This window comes from Parasteatoda tepidariorum, chromosome 2 (genome assembly GCF_982258835.1).
Source record: "Parasteatoda tepidariorum strain Cologne lab strain chromosome 2, Ptep-v5.0, whole genome shotgun sequence".
NCBI lineage: Eukaryota > Metazoa > Arthropoda > Arachnida > Araneae > Theridiidae > Parasteatoda > Parasteatoda tepidariorum.
Genome location: NC_141756.1, coordinates 59,211,243 through 59,235,509, shown reverse-complemented (window position 1 = coordinate 59,235,509; position 24,267 = coordinate 59,211,243). Strand labels below are relative to the sequence as shown.

The 24,267-nt window shown below is 27.9% G+C and overlaps 1 protein-coding gene across 2 annotated transcripts in view; it reads left to right on the top strand.

Moving 5' to 3' along the window:
- Nucleotides 1–24,267, top strand: part of LOC107446306 (protein c-ets-1-A) — a 188,835-nt gene that overhangs the window by 6,196 nt on the left and 158,372 nt on the right. Inside the window, exon 2 of one of the 2 annotated variants that reach the window (XM_021145116.4) lies at nt 18,113–18,222. The exons of the other annotated variant lie outside the window; for it this stretch is intronic. The gene's annotated coding sequence lies outside the window, so the exon portion shown is untranslated. The remainder of the gene's footprint in view (nt 1–18,112; nt 18,223–24,267) is intronic. 2 annotated transcript variants of the gene reach the window in all.

Sequence of the window (24,267 nt, the reverse complement as noted above, 5' to 3'; positions counted from 1 at the left end):
TGACAGTCATGCACTTGTTACAATTGTCCCCACTTACGGGGTCAATTGTAACAGTTCATAAATTTAACTAAAACATAGTTAGTTATACATATTATCATAGTTGTGATATATTTTTTTATTGATCGAAATAGTAGTGATATTTTAGGAGTAAAAATAATAATGAGCAGAGACCTAAAGGGTTAAACTTTTAACTTTAAAGGGTTAAAAATTTTAATTTATGCTGTGAAAGGTGACAAATAAAATAATGCACATGCAACATAATATAAATGATATAGGAAACTGTTGGTGGCTCTTAAAGAGTTAAGTAATGGTTTGTAAACATAAGATTATTTATTTTGAGCTGTTACAATCGTCCCTTTACTTATTGTTACAATTGTCCCCAAGACGCCATTTCAGCTTCATTTGTTAAAAACAATGCTAGTTGATTAACAAAACTAATTTTTTTTTAAATGTTAATTAAGGTGTCCACTTACATATTCGGTTAATAATTTTTATTTGTTTAAACAAAATTACTTTGTTACAATATAATATTCTGATACCAAAAAAAGTACTTACGTAGCGTGAAAATATTTTTTGTGATGTAACTTTTTCAAAAGTACATAAAAATGGTCGCCAGCAAGGGTGTACATGTAGATTTATTAAATACACCTTGTGCGCCACCTAGAAACCAAATCTAGAACCCGACACTCGAAATTTTTGCTCTGTTACAATCGTACCCTGTTACAATCGACCCCACTCTCCCCTCAAGAAATGCGCAAAAAGTAAAATTAGCTAAAGACGTCCAAATTTTGAATCATTCTCCTGACCTAACCCTACCATGGGAGCTATATTTCTCAGATTGCTGCATTCCCTATACGTGCTTAGAAACCGTCAAAAAAAGGGTACGTTTATTCAGAGAAAGAACGATTTTGTGTCTGATTTCGTAACTTAAAATATCGTCTGCATTAATCAGTTAGCATATTTGAAGCCACCCTCTCGAACCATTAAGATTGAGTCCTAGAACGTGAAGATCCGCTAATTCGATCAAAAGTTATTCAGGGTACCACGAAGGACCTAGTTCTTGGTTCAAATAGTTCATCGTTTCACGAGGAGAGAACATGGAGTTTGATTTGCCAAAATCGACTAGATATGAACATACTGTTAATTTTAAGCAAAAACAGTGAGCAGTATTGTAATTTATTTCATTTGTACTTAACTGCCAGCTTTAATCTACAGATATTTCTCTTATGTGGCACCATAAACGCGAGTATTAATCTTTCTAAATTGGCATCACTAAAGTTGTTATTTATTTTATTAAGATTGTCTTCAGTAATACCGTCATGTGGGGCTACTTTGTGCTGGATTTCGCAGTTTTTGAACTTTGTCATGTAAAAAAACTACATTAATTCAAACTTTAGTAAAATTTATCGATATTATATTCATAACTGGACTCAGACGAGTGAATTTGATCAATATCGGCATTATTTGTATGTAATATTTACAAATAATAAGTCAAAACATACCTTGCACAAAGTAGCTCCCAAGTGGGGCTACTTTGTGCAGCGATAGGAATTCAGTTTAATAATCATGTTTTTAGTAAAATATTGATATAAAATTGTTAAGAAAGTTAATTGTTGACATTTTTAATGACAAAAACATAAGATATGTAAAGATATTAGTTTGAAAATAATTTTCAGCTTTAAAAAACCATTTTTTATAAAGAATTTTTTCTTAAAAAGAATGTTTATTTCAAAACATTTGAGTTTAAACAAAAGGAAACCATATACATTTTTCAACATTGAAATGGATGAAATTTCAAAAATAATAATTATTACATATTCATTAACATTTATAATATTGATAAATTTGAACATAACATGCTTGAATGAACATGACAGTACTTGCTCTTCAGTTTCTGTCAAAATCACCTGATGTCCTATAAAATATATTTTTATGTGTTAAATCGTTTGATTAATTCATTAGAAAAATCTTTGTAGAAGAAAAATAATAGTTTACCAGCACGTTTCACGTGTTTCTTGTGAATTTTATTAGAGATAGTATTTCTGTGGATTTTGTACTTCTGAGAAGCTTCTGCAATCGACATACCCTCAGCAACTGCTAGAAACATTGTTGCAGCTTTTCTAAAGTGTAATCACGGTAGTTTCTCGTTCCGGGTATTTTTTTTATAACGTCTAACAATTTTTCTGTCTAAAAAAAAAACGAGTAAAACTTTGCACAAAGTAGCCCCACAGTGCATTCTTTTTTTCATTTTCCGTTTATTTGTTATTAATTTTCAAATTTTTTTAACGCTAACATGATATAATTGTTTACTAATATATAAATAAAAAATTTTGCACTTACGACAATTGTTTTATCAATGTCTTTGCTTTTCATAGCTAAAGTTTCCACGCACACTTTTCGACGTCCGACATTTTCGGAAAGTTGTGGACATTGGATAAACAAAAAACACTCTGAGATTGTTTTAAAATTCGAAAAAAATGTTTGTAGTAATAGGGGAGACTTCTATCTTCAAATTCCACACATTTTTAACGTGAAAAAAAACATAATGCTAAATAGCAGCACTTGAAAAGTGTCAAATTCGAATTTGCACAAAATAGCCCCACATGACAGTAATTTAAGTAGTGTTGAATAGTTAGTTATACGCTGAGTATTTATTTAAAATTTTGTATTTTTATAAAAAATAAAAACTTAGTTACTAAGCAATTATTTAGATTTATTTTGATCCATTCTAAACTGTCTGTAGTAATTTTAAACATAAATGGTTCTATGGTGCCTCATACCAATTATTGGTAAAGAAACTTGATGGTTCGAGAGGCGCGTAAGGAAGTAGTATATCACGCAATGGGGCATTGGAATGAGTTTTCTATCTTATCTCACGTTCTCGCTACAGAGATAGGTATAATTTTAATCCTTCTACTACTTACTATGCTGAAATGTCCCTAACTCATACTTATAGTAGTTTGCATGATATAATGGCTGTCAGACAGATTTTAAGTTATTATAAAATTCAATACATAAACATTTCTTAAAAACAGTTCAAGCTGAAATTAAAGTACTCCGCACGAGCGGAGCCGCTACCTACAGGTGGCTCAGAGCAGAACTCTCTACCTATGGTAATACTTCGCATGCTTTCCCCAATCACCATTAGCGTGTGGATAGTCAAAGGAGTAGGAAATACGGTAGTTTCTATCTTGATTATCAGACAGATTGAAAAAATTTAAGTTAGGATACTATCTAGAACTCAGTATTAAACATGGTTTTTAAAGAAAGCATCCAGGAAGATTTGGAAAGCATTTTTGACATTTAAATGCAAAAAAAAAAAAAAAAAAATTATAGAAAGGGAAATTTTTTGCAGTACATTCCCATACAGCTGAACAGAGGAGGAGAGGGTAAGGGTTTAAACATGAAACCGGTCTTCTCCCCAGAAGACGTACTCGAGTGTTGCGATCACGAATATTTTGCTTATAACTCACAGAGGACAGTCCGGCATGTTGTGCACAAAATATTAAAACTATTCGAATGACTGATTTTTTTTTCTTGAGAAAGTATGTACTAAAATAAAGAATTTTAAAATAGTAACAGCTTTGCTGTCCTTATATTAGAACTGAATTCGATTAGAGAACTGTAAAAGTTGTTTTTCTGCAAGATTAGTATCAGTGTAAAGAAAACAAGCTTACGCTCGTTGTCGTCTTAATTGAAAACAAGGTTTAAAAAAACCTTTTCAATTTACTCCAACAGTTTAAAAAAATTTCTTTGCTGTAACTTGAGCAGAATCAAATTTAATTAATAACATAGTGTAATTAGATATGTTAAGTTTAATTAGCTTGAACAATCATTTTTGTTATTTATTTTTTTATTTTGTTTATTGTTATTTCTTTGGAAATTTCTCATTATAATTATGAATAATTTTTATTTAAATACATGGTTGCTTGCGTCACTGTATTTTCCAATGAAATATTGTTTGTATTCATTATCCTAATTTTCATTTCAATACAAATGTACAACTACAAATATGCATATGTGCAATCTAGAAATCTGGTTCTAGATATATGCATGAACTAGAAATATGTATATGAGTATTTTTCACAGACAGTGTAATCTTTCGTGAACGAAAGATAAGAAAAATAGATTCTCGGAACAAATATTCAAAATATATTTTTTTATGATAAATATTTTTGATTCATTCACTCGAATAATTTAACGTGCAAACAAAGTTTTTGGTTTTCAAAATAATTCATGCATTTTTTTTAAACATAAGAAAAGTATATCAAAAATGTATCTCTGTATTTTTATATATGTAACTTTTTTTTTTTCTCTTGAAGTATTAGACCACTCTTACAAAGGAGGGAAGAAAAAAAACATATTTAAGAAATTTATTTGAACTAAATAACCTAATTAATCAAATTCAGGAAGAAGTATCTTTATTATGTTACTGGTGAACTGAAAAAATAAATGTTTCGAAAGAAATGAAAAACAGAATGGCAACCATGCAGCTGTTTTCTATGGAGGCTTTTTTCTTGACAGGTGTGCGGGTAGCATGATCCATTCACGATGGTTCAGTGGTTGAAGGCACCATGAAAGACTGGGGTTCGATCCTCAGTGGCGGCTTGAAGTCCAACTAACTTCAGATCGATGAATACCGTAAGGCGGCAGTTTGTGCAATGCTATAACCACGTTGTCCATGGCCGTCATTAAGGAAGGTGTTGAATATGTGTCCCCCTCAATAATTAGAAATCTATAGAAGTCCATCTCAATATTTTTAACAAACTGAGAAAGTTTTTATCAATCAACATCGATTTAAATTCATTAAATGTAAAAACAAGAAACTTTTTACTGAATCTTCTTACTGATGTTTAGCAGATAGAAGAAATTTGTTATCCTCCACAAAATTAGTTAGTCATTGTTGGTAGACAAATCAGTCATTGTTCCCCCCTCCTTTTTACATGGAGGATGTTGCAAGATGTTGGTCTCGGTTGTGAAGACTGTCAGAAATTGTTTTTTTCTAACGATATTTAATTTCATTACACCACACTGTGGAACAAAAATCATTTTTCGCGGTCAAAAATAAGAAAAATGAAGCTATACGAAAAAAAAAATCTCAATATGGTTTTTTGTAGTAAAATGTCCAAGGAATATGACGGTTCATTTTGTTGTTTTGGTTTATTAATGGAAATAGCAATTAAATAAAAACAAAGTCGAAATAAAAAAAAAAAATTTTTTTTCAGTTAAATTTTTATTAATATGATAAATCCTTATAGTAAATAAAAATATTAAACCTATGCAAGATTTATACATAAATGTATTTCTAAGATATAATTATATGAATTCATTATTTTATATAAATACTATTAAAACCAGAGCCATTTCCCTATTTCTGCCCTGTGCAATGAAATTGTAACTTTAGGGTGCTCTATAAAAAAAGCCTTACGTTGCCGCGGTAAAAAAAAAATGTGTACATTTGTTTGGTATATATACTCAAGAACTAAAAAAAATTAGCTGCGAATATTTGCGAATTTGGCTGATGTAACGATTTTTATAGTTCGTGTCATTTTTATAATAATGCTAAAATTAATGAAAAAATCATAAAAATAAGCTTGAGATTATTATTTTTGTTATAACATTTACAAAATTTTTTATATCTAGCAAAATAGATTCATTATTTTTTTTAAATTTGGTATTCGAATTTGTAGCTAACAATCTTAAATATTTTGATTCAATTTATTTAGTTTAAATTTGTTTTGATAAATATTTGCGATTTTACATCCATTACTTTATTTATTAAAATTATTAACCACAAATTTGTAATCCAAGATCTCAAAAACTACTAGTAAATAATTTTTATTTATTTATTTACAATTTTTTCAATAATCATCCTCCATTTTGGATCCGCCATTTTGTTTTTTTGAAATTTTGACTTCATATTTGAAATCAGCGACCCCAAAAACCTATAGGTGATCAATTTTTAGAACATTGTAGTTAATTTTCTAATTTTGGCAGCATTTTTCTAATTTTTTCCCACTGTGCACCAGTAAAAAGTTGCCAGTGCACAGCGTAGTGACTGTATTTTTATTTCGTCCCATTCAAAAATTTGGTGTTTGAAGCCGTTTGCCCGGTTGTCCATTCACCCAGCTGTCAAATCGCTCCAGGATATAACAGGAGTTAACTTAATTAGCAGTCACGAGAGAAACTATCCCTAGTATTCTTTTCGCCCAACTCATCATTGCTGGTCACAGCCAGTAGTAATGGGAATGCTTAATGTATGTATCCCCTATGCAAATTCTAAGGTGAGGAGTTTTGATTACTCACAAACACAAAGAAGTATAGGGATTTTTTTGTTGATAATTTAATTTTTAAATACACAGTGCTTTTTTTTTCAGAAGAAAAAAAGAAGTTAAAATTCCCCAAGCAAATTAAAAAAAAAAAAAAGCGATTACACAATAGTAGGCTATGAAAAGAAAGGTACCTACGTATTTCAGTAATATTTTATGTACGTGAGCAGGGGTCTGTGAAGGATTGCTCAAAAATTAAAATCAAGTATTTGAGCCGTGGTGGCTCAGGGAATAGAACGTTCTCCTTCCAATAAGGTGAACGGATCGAATCCCAGCTATAGCTGGTCAATAAGAATTCTGCACCCAGCTCTCAGAGACCACAATATTGAAGTAAAATATTCTCAGTGGTAGACGGATCACGGGTTCGAGTTCCCTTAACATTAGGCTAACCGTGGGAGTTCTCGTGGCTTTCCTATCCATGTAACGCAAATGCAGTTTAGTTCCATCAAAAATGTCCTCTATGAAGACAAATTTCTCCCAATATTTGATGCTGAAGTTCCCTTGTCTTCTGGATTGGGTTCAAAATTTCAAGGCTTTGAAGTTGAATATTGGCAGTCGTAAACCCAGAACTTGGGTCGGCTGTTCAACAATGGTTATAAAATAAAATAAAATAAAGTAAGTAAAAATCGAGTACTTGGATGCTTTTTATACCATAAACTCTTCGTTACGTCCTTTTTTGGTTTAGGAAAATTTTTAAAGGGGAAAAAAAACCTAGCTTAATACTAAAATAAATATAAAACATCATTTTTAAAATTAAATCTAATTTATTTTGTGAAAATTGATAACATCTAACTGCAATTACTGCAGTTGTAAATTTTGCACTTAATTGTAATATTTTGCCATTTATGTAAATTTCAATTTTGAATTTATTACTGCACTGCTCGACAGCTTAGTTTCTATGAATTATCAATCTTTATTTATTGCTTCTGAGAAATTCTATACACACGTAGTTATTGTATGCATTCTTAATTGTTTTTTTCGACAGTAATTAGTTTACTTTTCATTAGCACTTTTTCACAGTTAAAATTATGTCGTCATTTTGGGATAGCTTTTAACTCGAAGAAATAATGAATGAGGGAAACTTTTACTTATCCCTCTTTTAAATTTATGAATGGATGATTTTGCTTTTCCTTTTAGGTCTTTTACGTAAATAATTTTATTTTCATTTTAATTCCTTTTAACAAATTTGTTACTTAATTTTCAATTTTTTCATCTGTTACCTGCACACGGATCATAGGTAATCTTGAGTCGATTACAATTTGAAAAATGAGAACCGATATCTTATAAAAAATATAAGTTTAAAACAATAAAAATGCCATCGTGGTTTAAAATGCAAGAAACCAAACAAACTCAGTTAATAAAACCCAAAAAAGTTAAAATTACGCCCCAAAGCAAAATAAACTCTTTTAAGCTACTGAATTTGGAATTGGCTGTTTGCATGTGATGTAGCAACATCAAATTACCTTGTAGTTCAAAACAATTTTATAAACTATAAATATTATGCAGTTTAAACGATTTTCATAGTATTATAAACAAAAAAATTTTTTTCATCTTAAATTGTGTTTTGATAATTTAACTTCGATTTTGGTTTAATTATGTGCATAAATTTTTAAAATATAAGTCCCTAATTGTGAAATAATAAGTCCTTAGTTGCGAAGGTAAAAGACACTGTAAGTTTTAAGTTTCTCAGTGTGGTGTATATTTTCTAATGAAAGATAATAATAAATTAACACCTGGAGTTTCCAGAAGCCCGTGAACAGATTCACCCATTTAAAAAAAATGGGGAAAAAAAATTAAAAAAAACATTTAATTTATTTCTTAATTCTAAGGCTTTTAGAGAAATGCATTGAAGACTTTTTAAAATAAGAGAAAATAATAGAGTGGGTAATTCTTTTTTTTATAATAATAATGAAACAATCTGGACCCGAAATTTAAATGCTAAAAATGAATAATTTATTTTTTTGATCTATCAGTTACAAATACTAAATATACCATTTGTGGATTAAGCAAAGGAGGAAATAAATATTAACATGGCTAAAAATCGAAATTTTCAATACTAATTTCAATGAAAATAACGCAATATTTTCATCAATTTAATAACTATATACAGGGTGTCTCAGTTAAGCGTTTCAGAACTTCTAAGAGGGGTAGGGGGCATCTTAACGACTCGAAATCATATAGCAATGTGGGTCGGAAATGCTTTCCTGAAGCGGTGACACAGAAGCACCATAAAGAAAAGAGACCGTAAGTGAAAAATCGCTATAATAATACATTGAAAAAATTATATGGTACATGGGCCAAAGTAAGTGTATGAAGTTTCTGCCAAAGGCTACAATGTACACCTCACATCTTCCGCGCATGGACATTCGAACATTCTGCAATACTCCAGGCATATCACGCAGGCAGCTACTGCGATTCTTGCAACCAGCATTATTAATAGGGGTGTCATAAACCAGCGTTTTCATATGACTCCAGAAATTAAGACATGATAGGTCGGGTGACCGAGGAGGCCATATAATTTTTTCAATGTTTTATTGTAGCGATTTTTCACTTACGGTCTCTTTTCTTTATGGTGCTTCTGTGTATGGTGCACCTCTTCAGGAAAGCATTTCCGACCCCACATTGTTATATGATTTCGAGTCGCCAGGATGCCCCCTACCCCTCTTATGAAACGCTTAACTGAGACACCCTGTATTGTGAAAAACCAGTTCTGCTTTGCTTTCAAACTCACATTTAAATTGGCAAAAATTTCATCCGAATTGAAGTTATTCCTTGAATTTGGTTTTTAATTGTAATAAATCGTGTTGCTCGTAAAGATTTAACAACGATAAAGGAGTTAATGTATTTTTTTTTATTAATAGATGCTGGTGCTTAATTGACCAGTACAAGACGAAACAAACAAGAAAATGAATATTAGTTAAAACTCATTTCAGTAAAAGGGATTTGATTCTCATGAAATTAATAACAATCTCTGTTGCAAACAGCCTGTTCTGATTCGCCTTGCAAATTAAAAGTAACAAAAATTTCAACCGAATTGAAATAATAAATCGAATTAATTATAATAAATCGCTTTTATTGTAACATTTTAACAAATATAAAGTACTTAAATGTTGTTTTCAACTCATATTTATTAGCACTTAATTGACCACTTGAATAATAAATAAATGAGAAAGTGAATACTATCTAAGACTGATTTAAATTATAGCAATACGATGTTCTCGGGAATTTAATAACAATCTCTGTCATAACACCCTGCCTTTAAATCTACATCAAAAGTAACAAAAATAGAAACCGAAGTTAACCTTTGAAATCACTTTTTAAGGAATAATGAATCGTTCGTACTGTAACGTTTTAATAAATATAAACTAAATAGAATGTTGTATTTGATTGATATTTAGTAGCACTTATAGACCACTGAGAAAATAAATACTGTAGTTAAAACTGTTTCTAATTTTAGCAATACTATATCCTCATCAATATAATAACAATGTATGTTGCAAACAGTCTGTCTTCATTTGCCGTTAAATTCACATTAAAAGTAGCAAAATTATCAACCGAATCGAAGTTACCTTTTGCAGTCTCTTTTTTTTAATTATAATAAATCCGTCTTATTGTAACGTTTTAATAAATATAAACTAAATTTAATGTACTTTTTGATATATATTTACTAGCTCATAATTGACCACTTGCTTGCTAAATGAATGAGAAAATAAATACTATAGTTAAAATTGTTTCTAATTTTACCATTCGATATCCTCATTAATTTAATAACAATTTATGGTGCAAACAGTATGCCTTGATTTGCTTTTAAATCCACATTAAAAGTGGCAAAAATATCAACCGAATTCAAGTTACCCTTTGCAGTATCTTTTTTTTTTTAAATTATAATAGATCGCTCTTATTGTAACGTTTTAATAAATATAAATTAAATTTAATGTAGTTTTTGATTTATATTTACCAGCACTTATTTGATCACATGAATGATAAATGAATGAGAAAATAAGTACTATAGTTAAAATTGTTTCTAATTTTAGCAATACGATATCCTCATTAATTTAATAACAATTTATGTTGCAAACAGTCTGCCTTGATTCGCTTTTAAATCCACATTAAAAGTTGCATAACTATCAACCGAATTGAAATTACCCTTTGCAGTCTCTTTTTTTCTAATTATAATAAATCGCTCTTTTTGTAGCGTTTTAACAAATATAAAGGACTCTACGTATTTTTTGATATAGCACTTAATTGACCACTTGTTGAAGACTATATAAATGAGGAAATGAATGCTAGTTAAAACTGATTTCAATTTCAGGAATGCAATATTCTCCTCAATTTAATAGTTATCTCTCTGTTCCAAACAGCTTGTTCTGATTTGCCTCTTCAGACGCATATTAAAAGTGGCAAAAATATCAACCGAATTGACGTCACTCCCTGAAATCTTTCACACACATTAAAAATCGTCCTCCCCATGTCCCACTAATACCATGATCGCGTTCGACTGCCTGCACGTGCAATGTGTGACATCACAGTCAGCTTTTCCCAATTGTATGGCTACCATCGCAGCTGCTGACCCCCCTTAATTGTTCGTTTCCTTATTACGTTTAATAGAATCACGTTTTGACTACTCTCATTTGCCTTACCAGAAGATCAGATAGAGCAGGATTGGAGAGGGTCGAGCAAACGACTTCTCGTATCGACCGTCCTCCCCGAAACTTAATTTTCATGATTCCCACCCTACGTAACGGTTAAAGTAGGGGTTATCGCCCAAATTGTTCGAACCGAATCATGTGACTGTCAATTAAGCTTCTGTAGCAATTAAGGAACGAAGAGCTGATATCGTGTTTTTCAGTGGGAGCTGATATATTATATCACCTGGATTAACCATTGATATATTTCAGTCAATCTTTTGCATGATTTACATGTTCACATGATTTACATCTTAATAATCCGGGCGAGTTCTTTACTAAAAATTATTTATGAGATATATTTACGCCGAAATTATAATCATTCTTATTTGTTATATTTCTTATTCAAATTCATTCTTATATTTCTATATAACTTTTTATTCAAAATCATTCTTAATTTCAATATTACTTTTATTTTTCTTCAAAACCATTTTTAAATTTAAATATAAACTTTTATGTTTATTTTCTATTCTTACATGAAATGTGTTCATGTTTTTAATTTTTGAAGAATAAGTCATGCAATTTGTATCAAGCTACCGGTAGTGCAAACATTTATGAAAAAGTTTAAACGATACTTAATAAAAGTATTAAATGTATTTTTTATTAATTATAAAATAACAAAATGCATTTTTAAAAAAAATTTCGCAATATTGAACTTAAAATTATTTAGATACTTAGAGTTTTTCCTCTAAGATCTTTTTTTTTTCTTTTTTTTTTTCTTACTTTAAAACGATAGACCTCAAAGACCACAAAATGCTGCATGAAATTGGAAATGCAGGAAATTTAGTTTTTATTAGAAAATTCAAAATGAAAAATTTTTATAAGTTGTTTTATATTCAAAATAATTATAAAAAAAAATTTGTTTTTATTAAATGTGAATTTTTTCAACACTAATAGCAAAAAATGTTGAAGCTAAATTAAAAGTAAGAACATTTTTGTTCGAAATAGATCTAAAATGTTCAATAGTGAACCATAATATTTTTAGTTAAACCAAAAATTATAATACATAATCTTCTAAAAAGTCTTTTGAAATTTGGAAAAGTAAATAAATACCTCAAGGAAAATTAATTTTTCGACTCTGTTCATAAAAGTGCTCACAATTGTTTTTCTTTTATCCTCATAGAATAACTGTTAGGATCCAGTTTTACCACAAGATTCAGATTTCTTTGGTTTCCATCAATATAAATTTAGTAAAATTGGTTAAAGTATTATTTAACTGCTAATTATTTCTTTCCATTTCATTTTTTAACCGGCAATTTTTTATAATTCATTCAACACTCAGATAACCGAATTAAAGACTGGTACTCAGATAATGAATGCCCATGTACATATAGCCATAGTATTTCTTTTTCAGATATTAAAAGGTATATATCTGTACTATTTACTTCTCCTCATATACATTTACAATTTTAATTATCATTTCTAATTAAATGCCTAAAACTGGATTTAAATCTTTCCTTATTTATAAGGCAATCCTATGATATTGCAATATATCGGTACAGTTTATGATACACCCATTTTGTATCGAAACTTACGAACTGTTTTCCAGTTATTAAACTATAAATAAGTTACGCTTACTTTCAGTGAGCTTTACGTAAAACTGTGTTATTAAAAGGCAATCCTATGATATTGCCGTATATCGGTACATTTTATGATATACCCATTTAAATCGGTATCAAAACTTACGAGCTGTTTTCCAGTTATTAAACTATAAATAAGTTACGCTTACTTTTAGTGAGCTTTACGTAAAACTGTGTTATTAAAAGGCAATCCTATGATATTGCCGTATATCGGTACATTTTATGATATACCCATTTAAATCGGTATCATATCCAACGAACTGTTTTCCAATTATTAAACTGTAAATAAGTTACGCTTACTTTTTTAATGAGCTCTACGTAAAACTATGTTTAATCAAAGTGTAAAAATAAAGTAATGATTACAAAATTGTAAAACATTGATAGGAATTAACGTTTCGCACTTTACTATATTGATAATCTCATTGGAGAAAAACATTTAGCGGGCTTTTCAAGTAATCAAACTTTAATTGAGAATTTAAAAATCAAAATTGCGAATAAAGTTGCAATGGTAACCGATAGAAATTCTTCTTCTTCTCATTGGCACGACAGCCCAGGATGGGCCTTGGCCTTCTCAACAAGCCTATGCCAAGACATTCTGCCCTTAGCCAAGGTTCTCCAGTTTATTATCTTTAAAACTTGTAGGTCCTTTTCAAGACAGTCTAAAAATCTTAGGTTTGGCCGTCCTCTTTTCCTTGTACCTGTTGGCCTGGCACTGAAAACGTTTTTGGTTGTCCTGCTATCCTCCATTCTTATAATGTGGCCTGCAAATTTAATCCTTTGAAATTTGATAAATTTAATGACATCAGGTTCTTTATATGCTTTGTAAAGTAACCGATAAAAAGTATTAGGGTTAAATTTTCACCCAATCGAATTGTAAACTAAATCTGTGAAACTGTGTTAACAAATAAAAACATAATTGGATTTTTCAATTAAATATTTTTTTAATAAATAAATGTTCAATTTTTATGTAACAGTTTGTTTATCTTAAAGAAACAAAAGAAATGATGATTGTGGCGGTTGATGAGGGAAGCGATCAGGGGCTGAGTTTCCTAGCATAAGATTAAAATGTTTGTGATATCACAGAGTTATGTTGCATTTGAACTTAAGCTTATTTCAAATAAATACCCTTCTCATAGTAAGTGGTTTAAAATTGAATAATATCTCGTGTCAGGGAAAGAATCGATAGGGAGGGAAGAAAATTGCATGTTCCTGTTTAGAAATATGAGGAATTGTTTCTTATCTACACTGAATCAACTGAAATCCATCATGAGACGATCAGTGTTGTAATTTAGATGTTATAAAAATTTTATGGCTTAAAAGTTTGTACTTGCACCATTTTACTCATCTGAAATCGCTATCTAGACAAATGAGATTTTGTTTAGTGTTTATTTGTCAGCACTAAATCTAATGAAACCAAACATGGGTCAATAGTACTAATATTTCAAAAGTTGCAGAGATTTTTGTGTAAGAAAAAGCACTATTTTTGAATAGTACTTATTCACGAAACTAAAATTGCTATCTAGTTGTCAACTACATTTATTTATGTAATGCTTCATGCCAAACCTAGTGAGATAAAACATTAGTTGAAAAAAAATAATTGTACTTTTAATACGCAATACGTACAAAATAATACTTTTAATACGTAAAAACGCACTTTTAACTTTAGAAATATTAGTCTTATTGGCTCGTTTTAGGTCTTATTTGATTTAGCATAAAAATATGCATGCGAAATAATTCTTAATTTGTCGAGATGTAGACGAAGAAAGTATAGTAAAGTCACAAGTACTAACTTGTACTTCATATTCATAAACTCCTTATAAATTTTAAACTATTAAACCCATTGTCTCAGGATTGGTTTCATTTGTTTCAGCGTAAAAAACTGCTTCGTGAAGTATACAGTATATGTTTAAAAATTATGTAATTAATTACCTTTTTATAAGAGTTAAATATCTTTACTGATATCGTTGAGAATAGATACAGATCATTGCTTTTACGTGTTTCCTAAAATTAACAATATTCAGAGCTCTCTTTTTTTAGATAAACAATAAATAGAGCTTTCTATAAGAAAAATTAAAAAAGAAAATTAAACAAAAAAAATTTTTTAAAATTCGCAAGTTTTTTTTTCTTTCTTTTTTTATAATCGGTTTGAGGAGCTTACCTTAAAGAAGCTAATTAATTTGTCCCCCACATTGACATCTTAAATATCAAAATCAGTAACATATATATATATATATATATATATATATATATATATATATATATATATATATATATATATATATATATATATATATATATATATATATATATATATATACATATATATATATATATATATATATATATATATATATATATATATATATATATATATATATATATATATATATATATATATATATATATATATATATATATATATATATATATTCAAGCCATAATATAAAAGGTGTAATAACCTCAATCTGAAAAATATTGTTATGCTAGGTTTTTTTTTCTCTGCATATTTTACTAAATTTTTGAAACTATATAAGCGAATCCAAAACATTTTGCCTACATTTATAATGCATGCTTTACCATAGCAATTACATAAAAAAAAGTAACTTTTAATAATTGTTTTTTATTATTTAATTTAATATTCTTCAGAAATAATTTGGAATCGTAAAAAAAAAGAATTTTTATGTCCCTTAAACTGTGTAATTTTAAATGACGAAAGCCAAAAAATAAATAAGTAAATGAATGAAATCGATTGAATAGTTTGTTAGAAATAAAAAATAATTAAAAATGCAACTTTTTTTACTTTAATTTTTATTACTCTGAAGCCGATATAGCAGATTTTTATTTTAAAAATTTCCATAAATTTATATCTTCACTTTTTACATTGACAGTTAAAGAGAAAAAACTATCTTCAAGAACAAAAGTACAAATTTACGTTTAAAAAAATCGCACTATTATTTTTATTTCTAAAATTTAAATAAAACTAATTCACCTCATTTAAGAGCATTCTAATATTTCGAACGCTGCATTTTATAAAAATTCTCTTGAAACTTAAAATGTCTTAAATAAATTGTTGTAAGATCAGTTTCTGCTGCCATGCCGTCACACTGTATTGAATTGTAGACGAAGATTGTTTTATATCATACTTTTTTATATTGTTCAAATACAATAAAAGAATCATTAGACCTTTTGTTTGGCCGGAATGTTAAAAAATATACGATTTGATTCTATTAAAGGTGGTTAAGTTTTATAGGCTATATTGAATTATTTTACTGCTCGACCAACCAATCAGCGTGAAGATGTCTGTCAAGAATCATTGATACTAATGGAGCAAACGTCTTGGTGTACAAAGCAAAATATAACACAAAAACAAAGCTTTATTCAGCCTTGATGTTCGAAAACACGAAAATGTTCTTAATTTGATATTTTTTCTCTCTTTTTTTTCTAGCATGAAATATTTAATATTTTTTTATTATTAAATATTAACTCACAGGGAAGGGGAAAAAAACAAAGCCGAAATGCAAGATAGTGAAATTTGTTTATACAGTCAAACCCCGCTATAGTGACCACGGTTTATAGTGAACTCCCGGATATAGTGAACGAAATGCTCGATCCCGTGCCTTGCTATGCACGTATAATGTTATTTTTAGTGGATATAGTAAACCAAAAAAGTGAGGAAGTTGGATATAATGAACTTCTTTCTGTCTTCGACTGATTTTTTCCCCATTTTTTTGTAATAATTTTGAAATTTTTACTTCAAAATAAATACATATACCGATTTTTAAAACAATCTATAGAGACTAATTTTATGTGCTCGAATGGCAGGTTAGACAGGTTTAAAAAGCGGAATAACAGAAATTCACGAAAAATTATCTGAGAGTCGGAAGTGTTTCCATATCTGATGTTGAGGTTTGCTCATCAGCTAAAGATTACTAATTTTTATTTGTACGCAAGACGAAGAGTAATGAAAAATAACAAATTTTTTGCTACTGCATAATATTTTTCAGTCATTTATTTAAATAATGTGTAATAAAAGGGAGGAGTTTAGGAACCATTAGTTAAATTGTGAATCATTAGTGAACCGAAATTTCGGTCCCTTGAAGGTTAGAATGTGAATACTTTATGATATCACCGAATGATAATACATATGTAACCGAGATGCACGTGCGATTATGCAGTTAATTACCAAAGGAAAATGTTATGACGTCACTAAAAAAAGGAATCACTGTGTGATTTTATAATGGAGTGTGAAGAGCTGCTGAATTTAAAGATCTTAAGAACTTTTTTTAAATAGTATTTTACAAATAACGGATTCATTTCCTAAAAAAAAAGCATAGATAAATAAAGATTTATGAGGAATATCATTAGTCGTTGCTCATATTTGTTCTATGTTTATCAGGGTTATAATTTTAACCGAAGAAAAACTATTTTGACTACACTACTAGTGACTGTGATTTTGGACAAATTAGTTACAAAGAGTCAAAACTGTTATAAACAATTTTGAAATGTTTAATTTTAATTATTTTTTTTAATTAAATGTAGTTTTATAAATTAACTTCATAAAGGCAGTTGAAAACTACATTTACTAGTACCCTGATAAAAAAAAAATTACCGATAAAAATTATAACCCTGATAAACGGATAACAAATCTGAGCAACGATTATTTGAATTCTTCATAAATCTTAGGTAATTTGTCGTTTTTTTTCTAAGAAATAAATCCATTATATGTAAAATATATTTTTTTTTAAAAAATCCTTTTAAGACTTACCGTTATAATTAGTCAAATTAATTAATAAGACAGTTTATGCAAATACATTGTAGGGCTAAATAAGTACTCCTCTACTTTAAATTAGACTATTAAAAATTTTATAAAAATATGAAATTATTCTGCCAAATAATATTTTTATTTTGGAAAAAAATTGCTAAACACTGTAATTGAATGCAATAGAGTTTATTGGAATTCAAAATGAGTGTTCATAATGTGTAAATAATATAAACCCAAAAATATTTTTATCTTATCTCTTAAACAAAATAATAAAACACTTATTTCTACACAATTTCTTACACAATGTTGAAACATAAACATTTACGATTTTTCCAATTGGTTGGTTTCATGTTCTTTTGATTGGTTATGTTATATCTAGTACTAATATGAAAAGAAGAAGATGATAAAAATTCATACTAAAACATTGATACTCATTTTTGTAAGAAGTACTATATTTAAGATATAATAAATCCTTACTAACGTTCTTAGTAACCTATTGACAATTTATACATTTTAATTGATAGGTTATTTTTTCTGTTATTTTAAAGCATCATCTTATTTATCAGATGTATCATAAACAACAAATTGTCTCATACGGTAATATAAAAATGTTCATTTTTGTAAATACGTCTCAAATTTTTATGGACTAATTCTCGCAATTTAATTACCCTTTAACCAATAACAAAATAACAATATAAATTTAGATTCTAAATAGTTTGAGATAAGGACATAAAAGCATTGAAGTTTCTTTTATAGGATTTGTTACATTTCCATACGTTGTTGGAAAAACTATAACTTTGAAAAGTTGTCACTGGGAGACTTTTCATTTGAAGAACTGAATGCTATGGAAATGAGTTACCTTAAAAGTAAGTTTTCATTTATTAGAGTGTAGTATATATATTTTTTTATCAAAATTTTTCTATCTTATAATCAGTCACTTTTTTTTTTTTTTTTTTTTTTTTTTTTTTACATATCAGATAAATATGGAGTTTGCATGAGCCATGCTGGGGAATTTCAAAAATAGCAAATCGTCCAACCACAACTCATAAGACAAGTTTGTTGAATTTGATAAAACTTCATAAATTTTATCATTAATTTATAAAAATAAGTAAAAATTTTTGAATAATTTGTAAATTCTTAAAATTGTACTGTCTTCGTACGGGGTCAAAAAAGAAGTAATTAATAAAAAAATTGGTGTTAATCAAGTCTACGAAGTCATACTCAAAACTGAAAGGTATATACCGACACTGTTAAATAAGCTAAAATAATTTCAATGCTTTTTTATTATTTGTTGTTACTTATTACCCTTATTTTATGTTACTAAATTCAGCAAAACACTTCATTTTAGAAGTTTATTGCATCAAAATAAAATTTACCTATGCTCAGAATCATTCGTACACTGAGAAAAATAGTATGGTCAAAACTTACGTGAATATGGTAAAAAATTACCTCGTTTGTGGCTCTGTGGAAACGCTGAAAAGGTCGGTAATTTTTTCCTTTGTGCTTCTGCAATGATTTTGATCAAATTAACAACAAAATATGATTTTATAATGTGTGATAAAATTTGATAAATGTGTAAAATTTGGAAATTTTCTCAAGGCATATCATAAAAACCATTTATTAGTTTAAATTTCAGTTTCAGTTTTGCATTTTTGCATTTTTAACTAAATGCGTATTAAAAAGAATTATAATTTTTTAAAACCAGAATTTCCGGCAAACCGTTACCATATGAATGGAAAAATTACCAAATGAATCTCTTAAATACGTTATAATTTAATTTTATTTATAATTTTTTTTTTTTACCAAAAATGTTATGACCAGACAGAGCGGTAATTTTACCAGAATTTTTTTCTCCGTTTATATGATACTATTAATCACGAGAATCTTTTAAATAATTTAAAATAAGAAAAGCTCCTGGAGTTTAATTTCCAACAATGCCTAAAGCTATACTTATGAAAAAATTTCAATTTTCATTTCATTCATGCATTTTTCTTTAAAGTCCCTTCCGAACTGACAAATTGAAATGACAGAATTTTTAAGATAATGGTTAAAAATACTCCTTTACCCTGTGATGCAGAATTTTAATTAAACATATTTTTCAGACTTTTTTCAATGTTTTGTATTAATTTAGATCAAAATGAATGTATTTAGCTTTTTAATAATTTAAGGTTATGAAATGCATCGTGAAAGACCGATTTCTTTTTCTGCGTTAAAGGTAAAAACTTCCAATAATTTTTAAACAATATTTTTTTTCATAATTAATAACATAGTACAATTTTTACATTTATATAATATATTACAATTAATAATAAAACAATGATTTTTGAAATTGCACTTATTTTGAATGATTTAGATCTAAAAGAAACAGATTTTCCATCATTGAAATTTTTTAATTTAAACAATCAATTATTAGTAAATTTTTAAATTTGAATTAAAAAAATTTCAAAATTCTTTTTTTTCTCTTTTTTTTTTGATTTTATATTTCATAGCAAATATAATTCCTAGAATCTACCAGATTTTTTACTAACAATTAGACTATTTTTTCTCATTTAAAAATACCAAAATATATTTTTACTTGTAATTAGAGAGTCAGGAAAAAGAGGTTTAAAAGGAACAGCAGTGTCTCATCTGCGTAAAAGGGTGAAACTCTCTTTCCAAAATCTCAGGATCTTAATACAAATGTAACTGAAGTAAAAAGATAGATTCATAGACAGATACAAACAAATTTTTCATATTTTATTATTAAACATTACAATACAGTTTCAGATTGATGCATAGAATTTCATTATAAAAATTACATATTCATTAATATACTAAATTTAATACTCGTAAACATTTGTAAAGCTTTTTCTTGTAAAAATAAAATATCGAGACGTTATTGAATGAAATTATTAATTGGTGAATCATTAGAGGATAGAAAAATTTTGTTGATCTGAATGGGAAGTCTATCCTTTAGTTTATTTATATTCTCACATCGAGATCTCACATCGAGATTCGTATTCACAGAATTTTAAAAAAAAATCTCACATAGATTTTTTTTAATGAAACGTTGATAATATTCTATGAATATATGCTTCCTATACACACTTTTTTTGCTCAAAATTCAGATACTTTTGCAATTATTTAAAATGTGTTTTGCGCATAACTTTTTCAGTTTTTTATTTTATTTTATTATTATTTTTTTTTAACTTTTTACCGAAATCATCTCTGATTTTTAAAGAATGAGTCTAGAAAAATTATGAATGTTCAAAAAATACAGTTTTTTATTTATTTTTTAAAATTTTTTTTCTTACAAGAATTTCAGTTTTTGCCTCGAAATACTATTTTTTTCCTTTATGCAAAGGGACCATACCAAACCTTAGGGGACTGATTTACATCATGCCTATGAAAGCTAGCCTTCTTCCCCTATATATATTCTTAGCCATAGTGTTCCTAATACTTTAGTACCGTTATAATTCAGTCTTATTTTCATCTAAAATATGATATTTCACCGGCTAATTTCAGACAAAAATAAAATCAACTTAAAAATTTACACTAAATAACTTCTTTTCTTAAATAATGTTTCAAAAATTATAAAAGAGTTGTTGAAATTATTTAAAAATAAATTAAATGAGGCATTTTCGAAAAACTCACGATAAAACAAGTGATTGAGATTAATCTGAATCGAGTTTTATGTTCGAGAATTATGCTTCTCACGTTGAAATAAATGGAGAAAAAAGATTTTTCAGTTTATCTTGTTTTTCAAAAAATAAAATATATCTCCCGTTTAAGTGAATACGTGACCACAGTCAAAACCACATGAGGCCGATTGAGGCTTACAAAGTTTCACATGACCAATACGATGTCAGATCTAGTGATGTAATTATGCAGACAATTGTATAGCGGATGCTTTTATTTTTGCACCATGTCTGGATGTTATCAAAAAAACTATTTTCTCTCAGGTTAAAGAGAAAGATTTAAGTTTCGAAGAAATACTTTGGATATTGACCTTTGGAGAAATCTTATATAAATTTTCGGAGTAAGATTTGGCGAGGATGCCTTAATTTTGAAGAAAGGAAAAAAGTTTAAAGAATGAAAACTTTCTGTTAGGATTTGATTTTCGAATTGTATTGAGGAAGTTGACTAATTTTACTTAATAAATTTCTGAGAAAACATTTGTATTAACAACTTTCTTCGTCGATTTGTCGTGTAATTAATGTAAATTGAATTTATAATCAAATTATATTTTTGTGCGAAATGAGATGTTAGTAAAACTGTAAACCTAATCTAAAAATACTTTATTTGGTTAATTTTATTACTTAAATATGAAAATTATTCTGAAATGTGAGATTAAATTTTATCTTATTTTATGATAAATATTCACATTTTTGCAGTATTTCATTGTTTTATTTTTCAATAACTTATTGACTTTTGTGTACGAGTTTTTAACAATACGAAATTTCGAATGTAAGATTTGAAGAATCAAATTTTACATTTAAAATTTCGACCACTTTTCGACAAGCTAGAGCACTCATCTCAATCAATTGGTGCTCCATGTTTGGTAACAATATCAGTTCAATAATTTCCGACCCGTGACTAGCACAATTAACTCAATATTATCGACAAAAGAAATTTGTTTGAAAATATGTTTTGATACTTATTAATTATTAGAAACAGTTTAAATGCAACCAAAATAAATCTGTTTGATTATCGGAATTATATTTGTACTAATAATTATTTAATTATATATTTGTACTAATAATAAGTAGTCTGAATTTCTTTTTAATTTGTATTCAAAAGTTTATCTACAGTTTATTTTGTAAATTAAAGAAATTTTAACGATGAGTAGCTGTTTCTCTTAGCAATCTAAATAACTGCAAATAAGTGCAAATTTGGAAAAATATTGTTTGGAAGTAAGCCGTGTTTGGAAGATTTTGCCTATAACGCAAAAAAAATAAATAAATAAAATAAAAAAAGACACCGGTGTTTCATGCTGTATTTCATAACCATAAATTATTAAAATGCTAAACATAATATTTTTCACTTATTTTGACCTTAATTAAGACAAAATAATGAAAAAAGCATGAAAAATATGTTTAACAAAACATTCAGGTGTTCCATAATACTTCAGTCTCCAGAGTGTTTCTTTGTGTAAACTAGGGGTGCACAACCTGCGGCCCGCAAGTCACATGTGGCCCGTCAACCCTCAATGTGTGTCCCGCGACAACTATCTAAACAAAAACAGAAAGAAAAAAAAATTTTGAGAAATTTAAAAAAAATTCCGAAATTTGAAATTAAATAGTTTTTGAAACGCTCAATCTCTATCATTTTGGTTTTTCGATCGCTTTTTTTCTTCATTTTTAATTTTAATAGTTTTAATTTTAATATTTTTAAACCCTCATAAACTTTCTTTAAATCAAAGTTTTTAACTTTCATTTATTTTAATAACTAGAATATTCATTTTTTTTAAATTTAATTCTATGAACAAATTTTTTAATGTTAATATTTATGTTAAAATAGACTTTTGTATTATGTAATATGATAAAAAAAAACATGAATTTTCCCATAGTTTAATTATTTCAATTTATCTAATTTTGATTCTTCTAATAAATTGATTCTGACTCTGTTTTTCCCTTAAGTAGTCAGTTTTGCAGTTTCTAATTTTAAACGTTTAAAAGAATTTAATTTTATGCAAAGAAATTACAAGGTTAATTGAAAAAAAAATAATTTGGTGCCTAGAACAATGATGCTTATATAACAATTGCTGGCAATATGTCTGTCTAAATACTTTGTCATGCGGCCCTTCACTGGTCAATCTGCTGTGCATGTGGCCCTTCACTTAAAAAGGTTGTGCACCAATAGTGTAAACTATCGAAAACCTTTACAAAATCTATAAAGTTTAAGTATACTGCTAATTGCCATTCAATAGATTGTTCGACTATAATCCTTAATGTTGTAATCTGGTCGACACTAGCTCTGAAACCTACTTGCAGAGTATAAAGAAGAGATCAAAAAATGCACTATTTCACATCTTGCAAACTTTAAAAAAATAATCTTTTTAACCAGATTCGAAAAAAAGATATTTATAAAATGGATATAAAATTTAAATGACAAAATGCACAGTGTATAAAATAAATAATACCACGAAACTGGAGCGGTAAGATATTACCTGATAAAAAACATCATTCGCTTTGAAAATATATAAACAGGAAATAAAAGTTAACTTATTTCAAAAGTTCAAAAATAGGTGCTCATTTCCAATAATTGCCAGACGTGAATGCGAAGAAGTAAAAATGATTTGAAACTTTCATAAAATTGCTTTCTTTTTTTTTAAGGTAACTTATATAACTTTCTTACATAATTCTTCTTACATCACTTATTCTCAAATCATATTTGTTTCTACTCATGCACGTCTGGCAATTCTTGAAAATGGGCACCTATTTTTTAGTGCATTTCGACTATTTCCTATTTATATAATTTTGAAACGAAGATTATAATCAGGTAATGTAGAGTATATAGTTTCGTATAGAAATATGTCATATTAAAGTTTTAATTTTAAAAAAAGTTAAATTTCGCCAATTTAGTATCTGTGCCTAAGTAACAAGAATGCAAAAACGGTGAAATTCGAAATTTTATACTGATTTACATATGTATGTTAACACTGAAGTGCAGAAATTAGTTTCTCAACAGTGTCTAGGTGATGTGCTTAGTAAATAGGTTAATCCGTTAAAGTGTCGAAATTTGTTTCATTTCTCAAGTTACCTAGATAATCTAAAAATTTATTTAGATAGCCCTGGGGAACAAATTTTTTGTTGTATTTATACAAATAATTGATCTTGTCTCATTCGGGAGTCACGCTGAAATTAGTTTTGCTCCTAAGGCAAATTTTTTTAATGACATTTTTAGTCTATTTTTTGTCGAAATGGTCAAGT